This window comes from Sinocyclocheilus rhinocerous, unplaced genomic scaffold (genome assembly GCF_001515625.1).
Source record: "Sinocyclocheilus rhinocerous isolate Xijiao unplaced genomic scaffold, SAMN03320098_v1.1 scaffold5263, whole genome shotgun sequence".
Classification (NCBI taxonomy): Eukaryota; Metazoa; Chordata; class Actinopteri; order Cypriniformes; family Cyprinidae; genus Sinocyclocheilus; species Sinocyclocheilus rhinocerous.
The window spans coordinates 7,563-17,500 of NW_015660080.1; the positions used below are offsets into that span (position 1 = coordinate 7,563).

At 41.3% G+C, this 9,938-nt stretch overlaps 1 pseudogene; it reads right to left on the reverse strand.

Annotated features, from left to right (window-relative positions):
• Positions 1-2,714: 2,714 nt before the first annotated feature.
• LOC107724858 (extracellular calcium-sensing receptor-like) overlaps positions 2,715-9,938 on the reverse strand; it is a 21,285-nt pseudogene continuing 14,061 nt past the window's right edge.

The following is a 9,938-nucleotide window of genomic DNA, read 5'->3' on the forward strand; positions in this document are numbered from 1 at the left end:
TGTGGAGTTTTTTGCCCAACCGTATTTATTTGACGTCACGTGCCGGATGTTGTGTGAACGCGCTCAGGACAGTTGTACATTGCGGTGGATCAGAGGTAAAAAATTATATAAATACTGTTCAGTTTCTTGCACAGACCGATCGTTTCGTGTTTTAAGACCTCAATGTATCGTCACGAGCCGCAGGGTTTAATTTGGTTTTGTCTGTGTATGTTTTTTTTACTCTCAAAGCCATGGAGCCCATTGACTGCCCTTATAAGACTGATAGACTGCAACTATTTGAGTTAAAAATCTTCGTTTGTGTTCTACTGAAAAAAATAAAGTCACCTACATCTTGGATGCCCTGGGGGAAAGCAGATAAACATCAAATTTTCATTTTTGGGTGAACTATCCCTTTAAGACCCACTGATTGCCCCATGATGTCATGTGTAGCAAATTAGCTCAAAAGTGAAATGTATATAAATAATTACAATTAATTATGATTAACTACAATTATTTATATCAGCTGCCAGTAGTAACTGTAGCAGAATTAAATTACTATCAACTAATCTGTTCATCCAGCGAACATTTAGTGTAAGTTCATATCAACTCTAAGAAAGGATATTTTCGTAGATCATGTAGCTGGAACAGAATCGTAAAGGGACATTATTCACAAGCGGTGACAGAACCAGAAACTCATGTAATTCGTGCACAAAAGTTTTATTAACTAAATGCTAACACATAACTAGTCTAACCAACAAACGAATAAACATACACTCACGCGTACATACATAGGAGAGCTAAAGTGGATGAATGAGTCAGAACCACCTGAGTTAAAGGGGTCATATGATGCGATTTCATTTTTTCCTTTCTCTTTAGAGTGTTACAAGCTCTTGGTGCATAAAGAAGATCTGTAAAGTTGCAAAGACTAAAGTCTCAAATCCAAAGAGATATTCTTTATAAAAGTTAAGAGTTAGCCACACCTACCTAAAACGGCTCGTTCGAACACGCCCCCACATACCTACCTCACTATGTGGGAAGATTTGCATAACACGCGTACATACAAAGGGGAGCTAAAGTGGATGAATGAAGCCATTAGAGAAACCAGAGAATGCAGTTATGGAAAATGAGTCAGAGCCATCTGAGTTAAAAACCATCAGTGCCGTTTTACAACGGGGTCTACAGTTTATACTAAACCTCTGTTTCATTTTTTTTAAATGTACGATACTTGCATTGCCTTGGTCATTGAAAGAGTGTCCGGATGCAGTCTCGGATGAAAGTCTTGATGGTTTCAAGGTTTGGACTTGCTTGTTCAGACCGATGAGCTTTGTAAAAATCGACGCGTTTCAAAAAGGCGGGGCATAGAGGAGAAACAATAATGTACAGTATGTGGAAAATAATGTGTTTTTTTAACTTTAAACCGCATAAACACATTTCATTACACCAAATACACAAAATAATGTTCTTTTTAGCAGCATCATATGACCCCTTTAAAAACCAGTAGTGCCGTTTTACAACGGGGTCTGCAGCTTATACTAAACCTCTGTTTCGTTTAGTTAAATGTACGATACTTGCATTGCCTTGGTCGTTCAACGAGTGTCCGGATGCAATCTCAGATGAAAGTCTTGATGGTTTCAAGGTTTGGACTTGCGATCACGTTCTTCCGGGTTTGACGAGTGATGAACTCCAGCAATGTTCTGACTCGGTGGTGGTTGGGAGTTTCTTCCCAGGTGGAAAGTGAAGAAGAGCTAAGAGAGACATCAGCTGAGATCCTAGGATCTTTGATGAATGGAAAGTTAAGGCCGAAGCCTGGCTCAAACTTAAGGGTTCCAGAAGAGTTCTAGCTCACATCCTCATCTTCTCTGAATCTAACAGAACTGCAGACTGCAGTGTCGAGGTCTGCCAGGCGCGGCTGCGTTGGCTCTGAGCAATCAGCAGACGGGAAGGTGATGAGAGATGAATGAAGAGACTAAAAGCCCCGGGGGCCACTGAAGTGAGGCCTTTTAAGTTATGTGGAGGTCACACCTCTCGGGGGTCAAAGAGCAAATTTTGACTTGCACTTCTGGAGGGAAAGTTTACGACTCTTTGTCTCTGAACATGGTAATTTGCATATGTAACTGGATTGGATGTTGATGCAAAAACTATTAAAGATTCTTAGAACACTAATATGTTGCATAGGTATAAACATATAATATACACTCTCAATTAGATCATCCGAAGATGAATACATAGAGACCAAACATGGTATAGGTGAGTTTACATTAACTAGTGATCTATCATAAGAATGCATAAAACAGTATACAATACACAAGACCATATTCAAGGAGGTAGTAATCATACACAAAGACCTGGGGATATGCATGATAGGAAAATCAGAGAAAATTTTGTCTATGAATTAATGAAAGAAGTCATTTCATATAGCAATATGTGTCTGTTTTAGAGAGAATTGAGTAGGGAGTATTGAGTCTCTCTACATGCTTTTTATGTCGTAAAGTTTATCTGATCTGGCTGAGGTGTCCTGGCCTGGAGATCATTCACAGACATATAGGCCCCGAGTCTGGTGTTGGGTGAGGGGTCTGTGGCTGTTTGTTAATCTAATGAATAATTGATTTGTTAAATCTAATGAACAATTGTGTGTCTGATTGGTCCAAATGCAACATATCCCCCCCCTTTCGAGCGTTGTTGTCTCCTGTAGACAACGGTGAACAATGGAAAATAAGCAGGAAAATCAGACAAACCTCTGGCATGCAAGGCTTGAAGGCCGTGGTGGCTCTCTGGCTGTTGGTGCCTGCAGGAGTGGTAGTGGATGCTGTCAGGTGGTGTGCTGTGGTGATGTAGGCTGTAGCCAGGTGTGGGTCCTTGAGCTTGTGCAGCAGGTGTCAAGGCAGTGTCACCTGTCATCCTGAAGTGAGTTGGTCTGAGTCAGATAATTGTTTTTAGGTATTCTTAGCCAGTAGGCTATCCGTGGTACCCGCGGTTTGGAACAGCAGGGTTGGACTCTCACCGGTGAGAGTGCAGGTGGTTCCGAGGGTCGCAGGGAATTGTTATGGAGATTAACATGTAAATGGAGTAAGCATGTGGAGTTTCATACCGGCCCTGTTTGGTGGCTAGGGCAGCAATCAGTCCGTGTTCAGACTCTGGGTCTAAGAATTCCTTTATGATGGTTTGTTTAAGCTGCTGGTAGTCCGATTGGATGTGTCCTGGCTGTCAAGCCAGGAAGCGCTGCACCTCTGGGCTAGAGGTGATCCAGAGCAGATAGAGAGTCTATCTTGGTGGTTCACACTGGTCTAAGACTGCAGGTGAAAGTCAATATCTTGCAGGTAAGCATGGACGTCATGGTCTCCTGCGAGTTCTGCTGTGAATGCAGGGATGTTTCTGGCCATTCGGTTGAGGTCTTTGAGTGTCACTCCGTGTGCCGTTTCAGGGCTTGCCTGAATTAATCCTTTTCCTTCTGCAGCTGCAGAGGTTTTCAGGAAGTTGGCTCTTTTCATTTTAATTTTAACATATTAATAGATTAACAGAATAAACACCAAAGATTACCTGTTAGATTTACTCAAAAAGAATTATATCTTATGTTTAACCACTACAGAGACATCAGAGCCAGCGGCAAATGTCAGAAGGACTAGCCGAGGTGAGGTTGCTCTCGTCGGGAAACATGAGCACTGAGCTCCTGCTGATCACGTGGATCTCACGTCTCCGAAATCAGTGAAGCCCATTTTTAAATAGGCGCTGTCTTTATAAATAAACCGCAGATTTGAGTTTTAAACAACTACATTCTCGTCTGAAATACTTTTAAAACTACATTTCATGACACAATAACAGTAATATTTAAAAAAAATTATGCGAATAAATGGTGGTTGAAATACAATGCTGCGTGAACTCAACCAATCAGCATGTTCAGCGCCCAAGTCCCGCCCCCGAAAGTTCTGGACCTTTGAAAAAATACTACCTTGGTAGCAGGGACTTTCTGAGGGGACAATTTTTACCCGTAACTTTATTTAGATCCTGGTTCCTGCAGTGGAAACACACCGAGTACCGGCCCAAAGTCCTAGAGAGGGAGGAGTGGTTCAAACATTACACTTTACACTCACACGTATCTTAGGTGTTAGTCGGATGCTAACAGTTGAGGTAAAACGCTTAGCTTAAATGCCTGTGCGGCTGCTAAAAGAGTTAGCTTTGGCAGCACATTCACTTCACAGAAAATGGAAATTACTAGTTAGCTAGGCTAGAATTACACCATTAATTTGCTATTCAGTTTCATCACCTTAACAATTACAATGATATACGATGGTTACAAGAAGGCCTTAACTCAGGGAGATGAGGAACATCGCTCAAATCACCATTTAACTAAATATCCTGTAGCAAGATTTCTTCGTCACCCAGTTTTAATATCACTGCAAGTGGGATTTCTTCGCCACGCAGATTAATTTGTGCCGCTAATCTGAGATTTCTTCATCAGAGAAGACTTACACATTTAAAGCTGAAATGGGGATTTCTTCACCCAAGATCAGAATAATTTATTCTGGTACCATTTATACGGGCTGCTAATCTGAGATTTATTCGTTAGTACGCTTCTCTAACAACAGAAATTAGGATTTCTTCGCTAATATCAGGTTAGTTCCTTATCGTACGATTTAAACACTCATTATAGCATTGATAAACTTTCTACTGCTCGTAGTAAACATGTGAACATAAACTATCTGCAAAGTTGTGAATCCGACAGTGCGCGATAAAGTTATTGTCTATCAAAAAAAAAAGTCGGCTCGCAATCGCCTAAATGAGTCGTCAGGAATTTGAATTTTATTCTGTTACGGCTCTACGTCATGAAATAACACATCTGCATAATGTCTGCCCACGTTCTACGTCGCCAACTTGCCTGCCCACAAACAGTAAAATTTCCGTGTGGTTAACATCATGTCGAGAAGATGCTGTATCCTACGCTGTGGGAGTAAATTTGTTTTATCACATCTTATAATTACCACAACCTTATTAACACTTGACACTTACCACTGAGAAACGTCCTGCTCCAGTCGTGCTTGTGAATCAGTCTCTTGTCGATCAGCCAGTTCAACCGTTTCATCATCAGACTCCGGCTCGAATTGGTAAGGTACGATCGATACCATCTTTTCTATGTATTGACAAGTCTCCAGGGCTGTCATTCCATCATGGGCAATGGGCGTTTCGTTTCAGTCACGCGCTGTACGTGGTAGACCAATCCAGAGCCATTCTCTCTACGGCTCTGGACCGATCACAAAGGACTGCGCCATCTGACCAATCACAGAAGTGAGGGCTCATGGAAAGGAGGGGTTTAGAGAGACTGATTCTTTGAACTGCTTCGCACAAGTCGTTTATGAATCATTTAGAAATGAAGTAAAATTAAATCTTTTTTTTTTAGAAAACTAATGTGTTTTTTGACCTTGCATGCATGTAAACCTGTTTTAGGCTATAAAACAATATTAGCAACCTTAAAAATTGCATAATAGGGGCACTTTAACTTTTATAAAGAATATCTCTTTGGGTTTGAGACTTTAGTCTTTGCAACTTTAGGGATCTTATCTATGCACGAACAGCTTGTAACACTCCAAAGAGAACAGAAAACGTCTCAGGTTACTTATGTAACCATGGTTCCAGTTCGAAGTTCCCATGAAAGGGAACTTGAAATTGCATCATATGAGCCCTTTAATGTATCAATTAATAAGACAAAGTTTGATACTTGCACCTCTTGTATGTCTGAAAGAGAGTCCTGATGCAATCTGAAGGCTCAAGTTGATCTTTTCTGAAGTTGGTTGATTTAAAAAAAACAGTTTGAGTCAGAGGATATTGAAGTGGAAAGACTAGGCCGAAGCCTGGCACAAGTTTAGGTTGGGTTCTTGAGGCCTCTTAGCTCTGCATCTTGCCCTGGTGTTTCTGCATCTGAAAACTTCTTCTGAATATCTCTGATCGTGTGATGTTTTAAACTGTGAGGATGTCCCACCCTTCAGGAGGCGAGTGAGCCAATGAGAAAGTGTACCTTCTGAGGGAAAGTTTACAACCCTTTGTCCTCAGGCATATGTTTTGCATATGGACATTGATTTGATGTTGATGAAGAAACTATTAAAGATTCTGGTAACACTAATACCTTCCATAGGTATCAACATATAATATAAATGAACATTTAGACCATTAAAATTCAGCCGAAAGATACTAAGCATGGCATACCTGTGATCTCTGTTAACAATAGTATGCAATTCTAAAATGTTAATTTAAAAGAGTTTGTATCAATACTTAAGCAAAACACTATAAGAGGAAAAATAATGAGATGGGGAAAATTGGGTACATGTCCCTACATTTTTCAAGTGGTTATATCTAGAGGGAGATAGATAGAATTAGGATGGACTGTATAGTACAAGGGTACATTTGTCTGTTTCAAAGTGAATTTAGAGTGAAAACTCTACATTCCTTTAAGTTGTAAAACAATCTTATCTTGATGTGTGTCTTTGTTACCACGGTAACCAGAGGCCTGGTTCTCCCTACCACATGTTTTGCTTGTTCGGAAGGGGTATTGTCCACTATTTGTTAAATATAACAAATACTCATGTGTCTGATCCACCTCAATCATTACACATGCCTGCTCATTTTTTAAAGCAAGTTTATATTAATTATTATTATAAGAAATATGGGATTTCTTTTCACATAATACTTGACTTGACTAGTAATGCTTTAAATGCCAGTAATCATGACCTTGGTTATTTAACCAGATGGGTTACCACATGTGTAAAAAAAATTAGGTTTCCGGTTTGATACTGGCCTAAAGATTGAAAAGCATATAAATGGAGTGTTTTTTCCATCTTCATCGCTGTAACACTGGGTTAACAAAGGCAAGATGCAGCGGATCCATGTGCAAGCAGAGTTTATTAACTGAAAAAGAAACTAACAAAACACAGGTACACAGGAGAGCAGGAAACCACTGGAGCAGAGAACAAGGAACACAAGCATCTACATGAGACAACAGCTGTGTCCCAAAGTTAAATGCGCACACTTCGAAGGCCACGGACTTCGAAGGAAAGGCCTCTGAAGTGCACGAAGGACCCTCTGAAGTGCGTGAGATGCTCCGCCTTCGCAGGATTTCCTAATTCCGCCACGAGGTGTTCCCGATTACCGCTTTGTCGCATAGCAACGGTGCAAGAGGAGAGCTGACGAGAGGAAAATCCTGCCAGGATAGGTGGAGCCAGAATTGATCATTTTAGTTTTTATGTTTTACGTCATAATGGAGGAGACGGTGATGTACCTCAGGCTTAGCCAAGACCAAGGCCAGGTAAGTTACACTGACTTGCTGCATCCTTTGTCGGATTACAAATTTAGGACCCACTTTATATTAAGTGGCCTTAACAACTATGTACTTACATTTAAATTAATAATTTGGTACAATGCACTTATTGTGTACATACATGTTTTTACATTGTACTTATATTTTAAAAATACCTGCATGTAGTTACATCTGTAATTAATTTATTTTATTACATTTATAATTACACAGTTGACCCATCCCTTACACCTTAACCCACCCTTAAACCTACCCATACCAACAAACCTGCCCCTAACCTTACCCGTATCCCACCTCAATAGCAGCAAAAGTGTTTTGCAATACAATATGAGCACAATAAGTACATTGTACTTGATTTTTGATGTAAGTACATAGTAGTTAAGGCCACTTAATATAAAGTGGGGCCCAAATTTAAATGCAGGTATTGGCTTGGAGCTTACTTGGATAATGTAATGATACATATGAAAAACTACAAAATACACACACATAGCAGTTCAAATGCTGACTGATATCTTACAAAGGTACGATTTTATATAGTTTATTGTCTTGACCATGGTAATCATATGTAGACAGGTTTGCAACCCCGATTTTTTAGGCAGTTAAGCATAAAAATAAAACCGCGAATAAAAAAAAAATAAATAAATAGAGCATAGTACAGCTCAATGTTCAGCAGCAGCTGTCACAGCTGAACAGTGCTCTGTTTGACCGGTCCGAGTCCTTCAGGTGCAGCCTTTGATATAGTTAGCAAAAATGTGTTAATATTCTGACAAAATGTTGATACTTTCATTTTCAAAATAATCAGAGGTGGACTGTAAGGAAGTACATTCGTTAAGTATACTCTTACAAATATGAAGTACTAAGTTTTCTATTTTTCTCACATGACAGCAGCACTACAAAAATATGGTATTTTACCACATGATGCATTGTTGTAGATTAAACTCAACTTTACATTTAATAACATTGTACGTTGCATTTTACTTCTGAATATGTTCAAAGTAGTGCAGCAGTAATATTAATGCAAAACCTATACTGTACATACCTTTACTTTTGCTCTCAATACCTTAAGTATATTAGAGTATGTAAGATAATACTTTTACTTAAAGGATAGTTCAGCCAAAAATGAAAATTCTGTAATCATTTACTCAGGAGGCCATGGCGGAGCAGGGGACTCAGGAGGCCATGGCGGATCCTCCGTGGCCTTAGCTGGCTCGGCCACGGGTATATGGCCCCCCCAAAAAAATTTTTATTGGGGAAATCTAGGAATCCCGGGGGGCGCTCTGGAGGAGCGGGCACTAGATGGCGCTGGGGATCAGGAACCCTTCCTGGGCTTGACTGGGGATCAGGAGCCCTCCCTGGGCTATACGGGGAATCTGGAGCCCTCCCTGGGCTATACTCGGGAACAGGAGCCCTCACTGGGCTGAACTGCGAAACAGGAGCCCTCCGTGGGCTTAACGGGTAAACAGGAGCCCTCCCTGGGCTTAACTCGGGATCAGGAGCCCTCCTGGAGTAAGTTTTGGGGCTGGAGCAGACACTGGAGCGAGCTCTGGAAGGTGCTTACGAGGAGCAGGCACTGGGGCTGGAACCGACACTGGGGCCTCATGAACACATGGGAGGCTTGCCATATTACTGTTCTTTGGGCTTGCCATATTAACGGCCGGTGAACTAGAGTAGGCCGCGGACGGCGGGTTGGTTCTGGCTCGGGGCAGGATGCTCTCCAGACACCGGAGGAAACCTTCCCTCCAGCTCAGTCCCGTGGTATCTGGGAGGTCCACGGGGCGATGGTAGTTGGCCCCGAGCCAGAACAGAGAATTAATGGTGGCGTCATCGAGGGCCGTAGCCGCGGCGAGCCTGCAGAACTCCCAGGAATACTCGACAAAGGGGAGATCTAGGCGAGCTAAGGCGGAGAACCGAGCGGCAATTTCCATAGCCGCGGGGAAAACCAGGAAAACTAAAAAACTTTTCAAAAAGGCGGAAAAAACAAACGCGAGGAAAAGTCGCTGCTCACTTTTTGTGTGGTCTGGAATTCTGTCACGGGATACTACTGTGAGGAGCACGGAGCGAGGAACGAGGAGATGCGGAATTCATTTCAAACAGTCTTTAATAAACTTCCAAAGGAACCAGGAGAACACACGTAGCAATGTAGACAAAACAATTCCAGACAAAGAAACTCAGAACAGGCTAGAACTAAATAGGGCAGATAACGAGGGGCAGACAGGTGATGGGGATAACTAATAACAAGGAACAGGTGATACTAATAATGGGAAAAGGAACTGGAAGGACCAAATAAGGACAACAGGAACTAAACGGGAACATACACGTGACATGAATAAGACTTTTGAGACTTTTGAGTTGTAGGCTAGAATATTTACATTAAATTTACGTGAAAATCATTCTGCTTACTCATTCACATCATTCACAGTATTGATTTAAATTTTGTTAGACATGTTTTGTGATAGAAAAGATGGGAGTGGGAGTATGTGAGGGAGTGGCAATGTCCATGAATATTTAGTGATTCACACCTGAGAAACAAAGGGCCGTCCCCTAATGGCCCATCAGTGTGACTGTTACTTTGAGGAATGTGATGAGAATGTCAAGTCAAGTCAAGTCACCTTTATTTATATAGCGCTTTTAACAATACAGATTGTGTCAAAGCAACTGT